Here is a 10,263-nt window from a genome sequence, read left to right on the forward strand (position 1 = left end):
AGCTGACAGCGATTATATGGCTGCAAATGAACCTTGTGCTACGTATTAAATGCTGGGTTTTCCCATTTATGCTAAAAATGCCACATCTACCACTAATTATAGTGATTTTTTTTCCCCATGTTTGGATGAATATCTTAGTATAGCCTTTTTGCCATGACTGCTTATCAAATACAGGCATTAAGGGCCTGATCCTGCAAGGTTCCCAACACCCCTGACCAGGTGGCTCAGCACCTTACAGGACCAGCCTGACCCTCCAAAGCATCCATCTGCTCCTGGCAACGTCCATCACAACACCAGCAGCCACAAACATCAAATTCCCACCCTTGCGCAGGTGGGGAGGTACCTACCAGGCATTTTCTGGGTTTTGTGCAACTCCACAAACACCCAAGGACTCAGTGATGAAGAAATATATCCATTCTTTTTTTTTTTCCTAATTCTTTCTATAGTTATTTTTTACTGTGTCCTTGGCTTGATCAACTCCTTTTTTTAAGGGCAGCTAAAGTAATGCTCTTGTCACTGTTTTCAAGCTTGCACATAAGGGCTTTCAGGCTGAAGCCCTATCACCAGGCTGAAGCAAGAAGGACACGCTGCGAGGTGACAGAGGAAGAGAAGGGCAGCCTTCCTCCTGCCCGCGGGATCCTGCCCTGAGATCTTCCTGGGGCCCACTGTGGGTCTGCTTCCATAGAAGTGGATCGACGGCTGCATCCCCGCTCCGTGTGGCAGATGGTCACTGTCTTTCTCAGTTTGCTTGCTTGCATGTTTGGTTTTCTACCACCACATTTTAAAACGTCCCTGTCGCCCTTAGCCTTTCCAGCTACTCATTTTTAGCTTCGTTACTCGTGAAATATTCTAGAAAGTCCTTTGGTCTGGTTCAAAGTGTGTTAATGGCAATGAGTTTTTTCATCAACTTCACTGGGTTTGAGTAAGTCCTTGGCACTTACTTCTCTGTACTACAGAGCTTTATCAAAGGCAATTATTTTTTTTAATTTTATTTTTCAGTTGGGTGTGGAGCATGGGTCATGTTTTAAACTCCGGGTTCCTGTTCCATCTGACTGATTTTGCACATATAGCTGACCATCCTGGGTTGCACATTTCATGTCTGCAAAATAAATCAATAGGTTGCCTTTGTATTAGCTATCCCTGCTCCTCTCTACCAATGTGACTTTTTGCATGCATGGGAGAAGAGCTATGCTTCCTCTCACCAGGACACAGACACCAAGAGACTGGGACAGAAGTGGCCCAGCGTAAGCCCATGATTTTTGCCAGGCAGAATGGTATTTTGCTAGTCTTGCACTCTGGGGGTTGGATAAAAAGGCATTGGCAAAATCTTGATCTGACAAACCAAGAGAACTGCTAGAAGAACTAGGAGGGAGTTTTAGAGCTAAAATCTTCAGGGTTTCCGCCCTCTCTATTGAAAAGTTTGATTTGGGATTACAAGGTCTTGCACTGCTTTTTACTGTAATGTGGTACCAAGGAGCACTTCCAGAGCTGAACCTTTTCACAGTTGACTGCTGTTGGTGTCCAGTTCATCCTCAGGGAAACATCTGAGTATGGCATTGACCTTTCCTACAGTGCAGTTTCCAATATGGAGTTAATGTAACAATACATTCATGTACATTCAATAACACTATAAGCTTGAGATTCTTGTGTGGACCTTGTAGAAACATCTTAATATCTGACATCTTTATTATAGCAACCAACCTGTGTGGTGAGACACTAAAGCATTTGGACACTAATATTTTGAAACTAAAGTATTTTGAAAAACTAATGCACTTGCCACAGGCAACACTGAATTGGGGTCTCTAAGTTGTAGCTAAACCTCGGTAGTCTTCTGTCTTTGGACTATCTCCTATTTTACCTGCTGTTTGTTTCTCACACTGATCACAAAGGGAGTAGCAGGGAAGTCTGCTTTGCTCCTTTGGTAAAGAAGGCAAAGGCCAGGTTGGGTAATTTGGTTGACAAGCCTCAGCCTACAGCTGTGTTGTGCAGAGCCCCCATTGCAGAGTACATTTTCCCCTACCTTGATCTTCAGAGGGTCCCTGCAAGGAGTCTGTCTCCTGATGGAGGAAAGGCCTGAATAGGTTCCTTTGTGGTAAGAAGAAGGTGAAATCACCTTCCCAGACTGTTTTGAGTACAATGAATGGTTTTACTTTTTGTTTAGTGGGGGACATAATGCTTGTCACATAATGCACCGGAAATTTAAATCAATATCTGCATTAGATTAATGGAGAAAAAGCCAGGCCCAATGGAATTTTGCCACTGCATGGCTGAGAAAGTGGAGGTCTTTCCCCAACAGAGGGAAGTTTCACTTAATGCATAGAAATTTGATGTCATATATTATGAGGAGGAAAAAAAGGATAGGTTTGTAGATAATTGAATGAAGTGAAGGGAAATTTAGGGCCAGAAATGCTTTTGTCCTTGAATGTTCTTTTATCGTATTCCAAATAGGGACTCCATGTCATGGACCTGTGAATACAAAGACTGGTTTTAAATCTCTACTTCTTGCATGACTGACACTTACAATTCAGTAACATCTTTCAAGACATCCTTTGTGCACATTTATTTCAGAATAATGTATTGAACCTGTAAAATCTTATTAGAATATTTTTGCTGCAATTACACTCCCATATTATGTGATCAACATTTAAGTTGATTGCGCCTTGTTTTAATATGACCTTATACTACGACAGCGTAAATACAATGACAGCCACTGTCTGAAATTAAACAGCTTTTATACCACGTACTGTGGGTATTTTGTTACATATTGATGGAGGGGATAGATGATTGAAAAAGGAAAATGTTATGTTTTCTGGAAGAAAAATACAGAATTTGGAGCCTAGCAACGTTGCCTGGGGAACGTTTAATAATATTGCCATGCCTGCCACATACCAGAGAAATGAACTTCCCAGCTATGCCTAGAAATCCAGGATCACTCCTTAACCTTCTTTTGTTTGTTTGATTGCTTTATCTCTTTGACCCTCCTTCTAGTTATAAAAACATATTGCTCCAATCTTCTTTAGAAATCATTTAGAATGGACGGAAATCAGGAGAAGGGGGATATCAACATAGAGCAACCCACTGTCAGGAGTGGAGTCTCAGTTCAGGGCAATTTCCATTCCAGTTCCCTGGACAGCTTTATGGGGAAATGGGATGTTCTACTTCCATGGTTATCACTGCAGCAAAGGCAATGAAATACCCCCTTAAGAGGAGGTCAACAGAGTCCAGTATCAAAAGGAGGAGGTTTCAATGAGAAAATTGAAATAAAGGATTGATTTTGAACAACAATGCCAGTGCTTCATACATATAACTGTCTTTCATCTAATGAAAGTACCTTATAGAGGGAAAAAAATAATTCATAAACACAGCAGATGATATCTTCTGCGTGTGAACTAACATGAATTTCCCACATTACTCTGATCAGCTATCACCAGAAAGAGGGAATGGCTATCATAATGTTCAACTGCAAATTTTTCTTTTAAAAAATCTGGGACATTTTGCATAGTCTGAATGGTGGATATGCTGGGATCAGCAGCATGAACTGAAATGTAGAGGAAATCAAACTAATATGTAGTGGCCATTCGGAAGTATTTGGATGTGTGGATTAAGATTGCAAAAGTTGATGTGGGCAAAACTGGGACGTTTTGCATTCGTTTTTTTTCTTTTTTGCATGTGGACACAGAATTACCATCACAAAAGGTAGACAGATACATTTGTGGATGCTATTAAATAGCTACAAAAACTATACCCCTATTTAGAAAGGTCCATTTACACAGTGGTCTCAATTGTTCATGTATCATTATTTGAACATAAAATCCTGTAATTACTCCTGTGGTATGAGCAAATTAGTGAACTCAGAATGGTCTATCTAAAATCAGAAACCGGGAGCTGAAAATATTCAGTACAACTGTGGTATATTTTGTGTTATGAATGTACCACAGAGCCCTCAGACCGTTATGTACTTGCATTAGTATTTTGACAACAGCTGCTACATCTGGGTGGTAGGTAGGGTCTACTCCTACCTACCTGCAGCTCTACCAGAGCCAAAGAATGGACGTCTGATACGGGGAGATGCATTGCTTTATATGATAAAAGGTACTTTCTTTGTCTGGCAAACCACTCCTTTTGTATGCACATCAACCAGATGGCCATTTCAGTTTGTCTCCGGCTGTGAATCAGACAATATGGCAGAATTAAGGGAAAAGCAAAACCTTCCCCTCCACCCCTCCTCTCTGTACATAAAATTAGAAATCAACAACCTTTAGGGAGATTTAATTTTAATACTTCATTTCTTTGTTAATTTAGGGACTTTTGACATGCTCAGTCAGTTACCGTGCATCCCTCTCATTAAGGTGTGACTAGCTAAATGCTTAAGGACCATGAGACAGAAAAAAGGGGGTTAAGAGATTAAGTAACAGAAGAGGTGTGAGAGGCAGTGGTTTTTTTTAAAAAAAAAAGGGGCGGTGTGTAATTTTGGTGCTTTGATTTGATACAAACTACATTTTGCATGGTGAGACTCCTGGTGATGTTACATAGACAGTGATTGCAGTTCTCTTTCATGTCACATCAAGAAGTCTGTGGTCTTGTTGTAGGATTAAATGCAGGAAGTTCTTTGCTGATGGTCTATGCTGTTTTATCCTACACCGGAGATCCTTCTGTAGAATTTGGGCAGCCACATCATTAACCTGTAGAATTTGCAGAGAATTTGGAAAACCAAGGTGTTGTGAGACCAGGAGGTGAAAGGCAGCTACCCCACTGCAGGCAGCTCCCACACAGCTGGGGAATGCTACATGCTCTTGATATCTAAATTTGATGGGTTCACAGGGAGAGGAAGAAACAAGGTGAGGAAAGAGGTCTAACAGAAATCTCAGTTAAACTAAATCTTCACAAAAGACTGAAATATGCAACAGGAGCCCTAAGGACCTTGGGTGTTGGACTTCCAGGGCAGAAAGGTCTTATGTGGTTCATAGAGACCTACTGTACACAGCACATAGTTGCTAACATAATTTTGAGCCTCCTGACACTGTTAATTTGACTTATTAGGCACAACTGTGTGGATAAAATTTGACAATAAGTGACTCAAAGCCACTATGCCAGAAAAAACCTCTAGTCCCTGGAAGGATATGGCAGGTCTATATTAAATCCTATATTTGACTGGGGTTAATTTTGCACTTTTCCAGCTATTGTACCAGAATTTTTCAAGCATATACATACTGATTTTAGCACATCTCTCAACACAAAATTATCTGAGTACCAGTAACTTTTGCTACAATACAGTGATAGCCACGTGCAGGTGTGAAGAGACACATTCCTCATTGAAAAGAGGAGATTGTTCTTCCAATATAAAGCACGTATCTATATTTTAGCAACTGCTAAAACTAAATCTATGGGTTGAGTCTTCAGGTTGCCTGCTGTTTTCACCTACTACTAACCAAGGAACTTCAGGTATTTCTCTGCTGTGCGAGTAGAAATACTCACCGTGAGTAGAATCTGACGTTCGGAGAATCTCCCTGTTCAAATGAAGAGAGGCTGTTCCTCAGGTAGGTTGTAGAGAGCTCGGTTTTAAGGACAGGAAAATAGCTGGTCTATAGATGTAAGCTTATAACACCCTCTTGGCTCACAGAAGATCTCCAAGAATGACCTTGGAAGTTTATGTGAAATTAAAGGATATAAGAGATCCTATGAAATAATGAAACTGGGCAAACTCTGGATTCTCCCTGCAGTTGGAAAGAATTCCTGTTGACTTCTATTAAAACAGAGTCTCAAATCCTGCTCTAAACCTTTATTTAGCAAACTCTGTAACTGCATTCAAGTGACACTTAACAGCGTGGGCAGTGGAGAAGAGCACTTTCCCGTGCATCCCTTCTTGGCCACTTTGAATGTATGCCAACAGTGACAAGCAGCAATTGTATTTCATGGTTTCCTCCGTGTTATATACATCTGGTTTAAGTCTAACTTTAATAAAAATCACACAGTATTCCATTTACACACACAAATTTTGCCAGAAACTGTAGGAAGAAAACAGCAGTAAAAACCATTTGGGAACATGTAATTTATTAGTGAGTGCCAGTCTACACAGGAATAAGGGAATAGGTTACAACTAACTCAATTTCAAGAGAATTTGGGATGTGTTACACCTTCAATTATTTATCGTAAGGCTCTGGAAATTAGATTTCCCAGGGTTGGTTGCTGTTATAGTGAAAGTAAACATAACAACAGGCAAAAAATTAAGCATTCTGGAGTTTTGAAATGATTAGTTGCAATTCTTATGTATTAACTTGTGTTAAGAAAATGTTGCGAGTCCCAGCAGACATTTTATTAATGTTTAGTGGGAGATAGCTTTTGCTCCAAAAGTTTAAGGGTCAGCTTGCCAACACAAAGAATGGATAAGATAGAAGAAAAAATTAATAATCACAGTTTTACAGGAATTAAGGTTTGGTTTTGTCCAGAGATGTGTGAAAAATCTCTGCTAGAACTGAGGCTGGAATGTCAGGTATATACTACCAAATAAATATCAACCACACGATATCTGCTTATAAAATCTCATGAATATGAACTATGTCTAAAATAGTCAATGTGTTCTGCTAATGAGGCAAAAATGCTGGAAAAATTTGCATGACGGTTAGTTAAGTACTTGTAAAATTAATTTTCTAGGTGGGGAAAGGCAAAAAGTAGAAGCAGTGAACATACAAGTAGTTTATGAACTTTCCTTGTCTCAAGACCTGTATTCTGAAATTTAAGCACTTACACCCAAGGGGCTTGGTTTTCAACCATTTGATACCCATTTTCAGCTTTACATTAGATATATCTTTCACTTTACAAGCTGAAGTTTTATCTGGTCTTTACGGTTCCTAGGTCAAGTAAGACATCCATTACAGTCTGAATGCTGTGAGATCCTTGAAAAATCTGTGAAATTAAAATACCTCAGTGCAAATCTAAGATCTATGGGGATTAACCAATTCTGATGAGGAGTTTGTACATCAGTGTTCCTGTCTGTAGAAACGAGACAGTAATATGTAATTCCTTTGCAAAGTACCTTGAGAACCAAAATCTTTGATCATAACTATGTAATAACTAGGTTTTGTTATCAGTTAGTAGTGCATTGTTGGTACCAGATGTATTAGAGAAAGGCAGAAGAGATTGTGTGATGTATAATGTGGAATAAACTCCCCAAGGGAAATTCCTTCTTTATCCATGACATTTTTACCTAAATGTAGAGAAAAAAACCAGGATGGTATTCTGAAAAGACTGATCAAATTGCTTTTTTATCCAAGGACTGATAGAATTAACATGCTATCTGGTACATGGTAGCTGTTTTACTGGGAGAAAGAATACAGTTGCCAGCATAATATCTACATTTTGATAGTCCTGCCATATAAAACTGACGCACTAGATCTCAAATGCAAGCACAAGAATCTACATATCCATTTTTATCATTACAATAAAAAGGAGTAAAACTGTTGGTTTGCTTGATAATTTTTTAATAAAAACCCTTAATGGGCAGGAAAATTTTAGCAAGGTAACTGTAAATCTCAGCACAGTTCTCTTATCAGATGATCTGCAATCTAACTCTAAAGTCACTTCAAACCTTTGGAAGAAAATCCTAAAGGTCAACAAAAAAAAATCATTTTTCTTCTTTGAACTGGCATGCAATTTTTACGTTAAATAAAATTTATACCCTTATATAAACAGATGGCTGAAAAGTAATGTCTTCCTACCTTTATCCAGTTATCTTCTCATGATTTTAAATAATCAGAAGTCATAACTTAAGGTATATGACGACTTGAGTGTTTTATATGTTGTTATCATTCCTGAGCATGGCTTCCACAGATGTATGTAGAGCCTGCAGTGTGTGTATATGTATATCCTCTCTCTAATAACTAGTGAGCCTCTGGAGACAAAGCCACCTCTTGTGCAGTTCTGAAGTACGTGAATAACCTTAAGCACATGACTCATTCTGTTGACTGGGATATCTCATGCATTTAAAGTTACATATGTGCTAAAGAGCTTTGATGGATCTGGGCCAAAACAAATAGGGACTATAGCACTGTGGGGCTAATGATGCTCTTATTGTAAGACTTGTTGTCCCTGGTTTTGCATGAATTTTAACAAAGCAAAGGGATTTTGATTAGTGGGAATTCTTTAAGGTTTATTTTAATTTGTTTGATTTCATTCCATTGTGCATGGCCCATTTTTATGCCTGTGTTTCCAAGGAAACAGTTGTAAAATGGAATTTGATATGATGTGTTATCAGGTTTCTTGTCAGTAAGTTTCAAGTGACAGTTATGAACTTGACATATTAAGTTAAAAAAATTATAAGCATTAAGATAGAACTACATGTATAATGTTTGTTTTCATGTGAATTATGTTCTAAAGCTTTCATTTGTTTGGGGACAGAGAAATTGTTCTGATTGCTGCAAGGAGGCCATAGTATCGATAGCAAGTACACAAAGTACAATGTATGCAATGCTGAAATCAATGTTTGATCCCAGTAACACAATCTCATGAGGAAGTGTATTGAGTTAAATCAGACCGACTCCACTTAAGAAGTCCATTATCTTTACCAGACGGCTAACAATAAAAGGAAAGTGCAATGTAATTGGGGCCCAAGTCTCATGTACCGAAATCCAAGTAGGGGTTATATATACAATAAGTCCAAGTGGAAGCAGTACTTTGGATGGTATTTACAATCTGTTAATTGCTGTGCAAGCACAAATGCAAATGTTTATTCCAAAACATTAATACAAATGTAACTGTTTTAGAGAGCAACAAACTGACTTTTTTCACAGTTATTGACCTCAGGAAAAAGATGAACAGGAAACTTCAAACTCATACTGAGGACTTCGTTTCACCTAACACTGTTTTTCAATGACACTTGGAAGACAAAATATTTCAGGAATAGTTCGGTATTCTGTTGGGAATAGCTTTTTTCTTAAAGTAATCTGTATGGGCCAGTTACCTGGATTGAAGCCCGGGGAGACAGGCAAAACCCTGAGAAACTAGAAAGACCTCTGCAAGTGGTATGAAATCCCTGGGTTTGAGGGAAGGAAAATAGGGATTTGTCACTGGAGTGTATTCCAGCAGTGCTCCCTTTCTAAGTAGGGAAATTATTTTGTTTAGTTTTAATTCAACTAGTTTTTTTGTTTCAGATATTTAATAAAAGTCATGTCAGGACTCGCAGAACTCTCAATATCACAGTTTCTTTGTCTTTTGTCTGAGCATCCCTGCAAGGTATGCCCGGAGTTGAGACATCAATGTGTGGACCTTGATCTCTGGTACTTGGCATGGTCTGCGCTGAGGTCATGGTCTCCCTGTTGACAAGATGTGGGACCACACCAAAGCCCACCTCTTCTCTCTCTCGCATCGGCGCTCACTTTTCCATGAAACTTAGTGTTCTGGAGAGAACAACTGGGATCACCAATACAGGCATTTCTCCAGCATCGGGATGCAGACAGGACATGCATTTCATCCCACAAGATCAGAAGCACTCCTGGTTCCCCATATTTAGAGGTCAAGTGTGAAACCTTAACAGGTTTGGGGAAGGGGGTGGGGGGACAAGATCTTAATTATAGCCTAAGGCACAGGATTGTGCAGGCAACTTTAGGCCAAGCAAGGAGTCAAACCTGGTTTTCCTCAGCTGTAGGCTATTGCTTTAACATCTGAGCTGACCCCCTCCCCCAATTCACAAGTGATTGTAAATGAAAATAAAAAATATCTAAATGGTTATTATTGAAATGTTCACATCTTGACATCTTCAGAGCACAGAGAATAGGGGCTAAGACTCCCAAATTCTAGCTTTTTTATGCACAAGAAAGTTATTGCCTACTCCTGATTTGGCATCATCTTGAACCTTTGGTACACGTGATCCCAGGGAGGTGAATTTTAACACTGGAAGGAAGAAATAATTTCTAAAGTGTTTGAGGCTGTCCAGGAATTTGGCATTTGTAAGGTTCTTGATGAGATGGATTTCTGAAAAAAGGCAGGTGAGATGTTATAGCTGAATTAATTTCTAACATGGCCCTGCATGAAGAAATCACCACTACTTGTATAAGTTGTATGTGCACACAGACACACACATGCACATATTGTGCATTTTTTGTTTTTCATATATTAAGCTTAAAACTGATTTATGGTTTTGCATTAACAATTTGAAGTAAGTTCATTTAAAATCACAGTAGCTGCACTTGGTAAGGCAAGGGTGAAGTGCACACTCTCATTCGTAGAAGCGAGTCATTTCATTAAAAATGTTGCATGATTGTGGTTATA

At 39.0% G+C, this 10,263-nt stretch overlaps 1 long non-coding RNA gene across 1 annotated transcript; it reads right to left on the reverse strand.

The window, feature by feature from the left end:
- Nucleotides 1-398: 398 nt before the first annotated feature.
- On the reverse strand, nt 399-7,893 carry LOC142600356 (uncharacterized). Its single transcript, XR_012833799.1, has 3 exons — nt 7,716-7,893; nt 2,021-2,466; nt 399-1,099 (listed from the first exon to the last, which is right to left on the reverse strand). It is a non-coding gene; the product is annotated as an uncharacterized LOC142600356 (long non-coding RNA).
- Between the last annotated feature and the right edge of the window lie 2,370 nt (nt 7,894-10,263).

This window comes from Balearica regulorum, chromosome 2 (genome assembly GCF_011004875.1).
Source record: "Balearica regulorum gibbericeps isolate bBalReg1 chromosome 2, bBalReg1.pri, whole genome shotgun sequence".
Lineage (NCBI taxonomy): Eukaryota > Metazoa > Chordata > Aves > Gruiformes > Gruidae > Balearica > Balearica regulorum.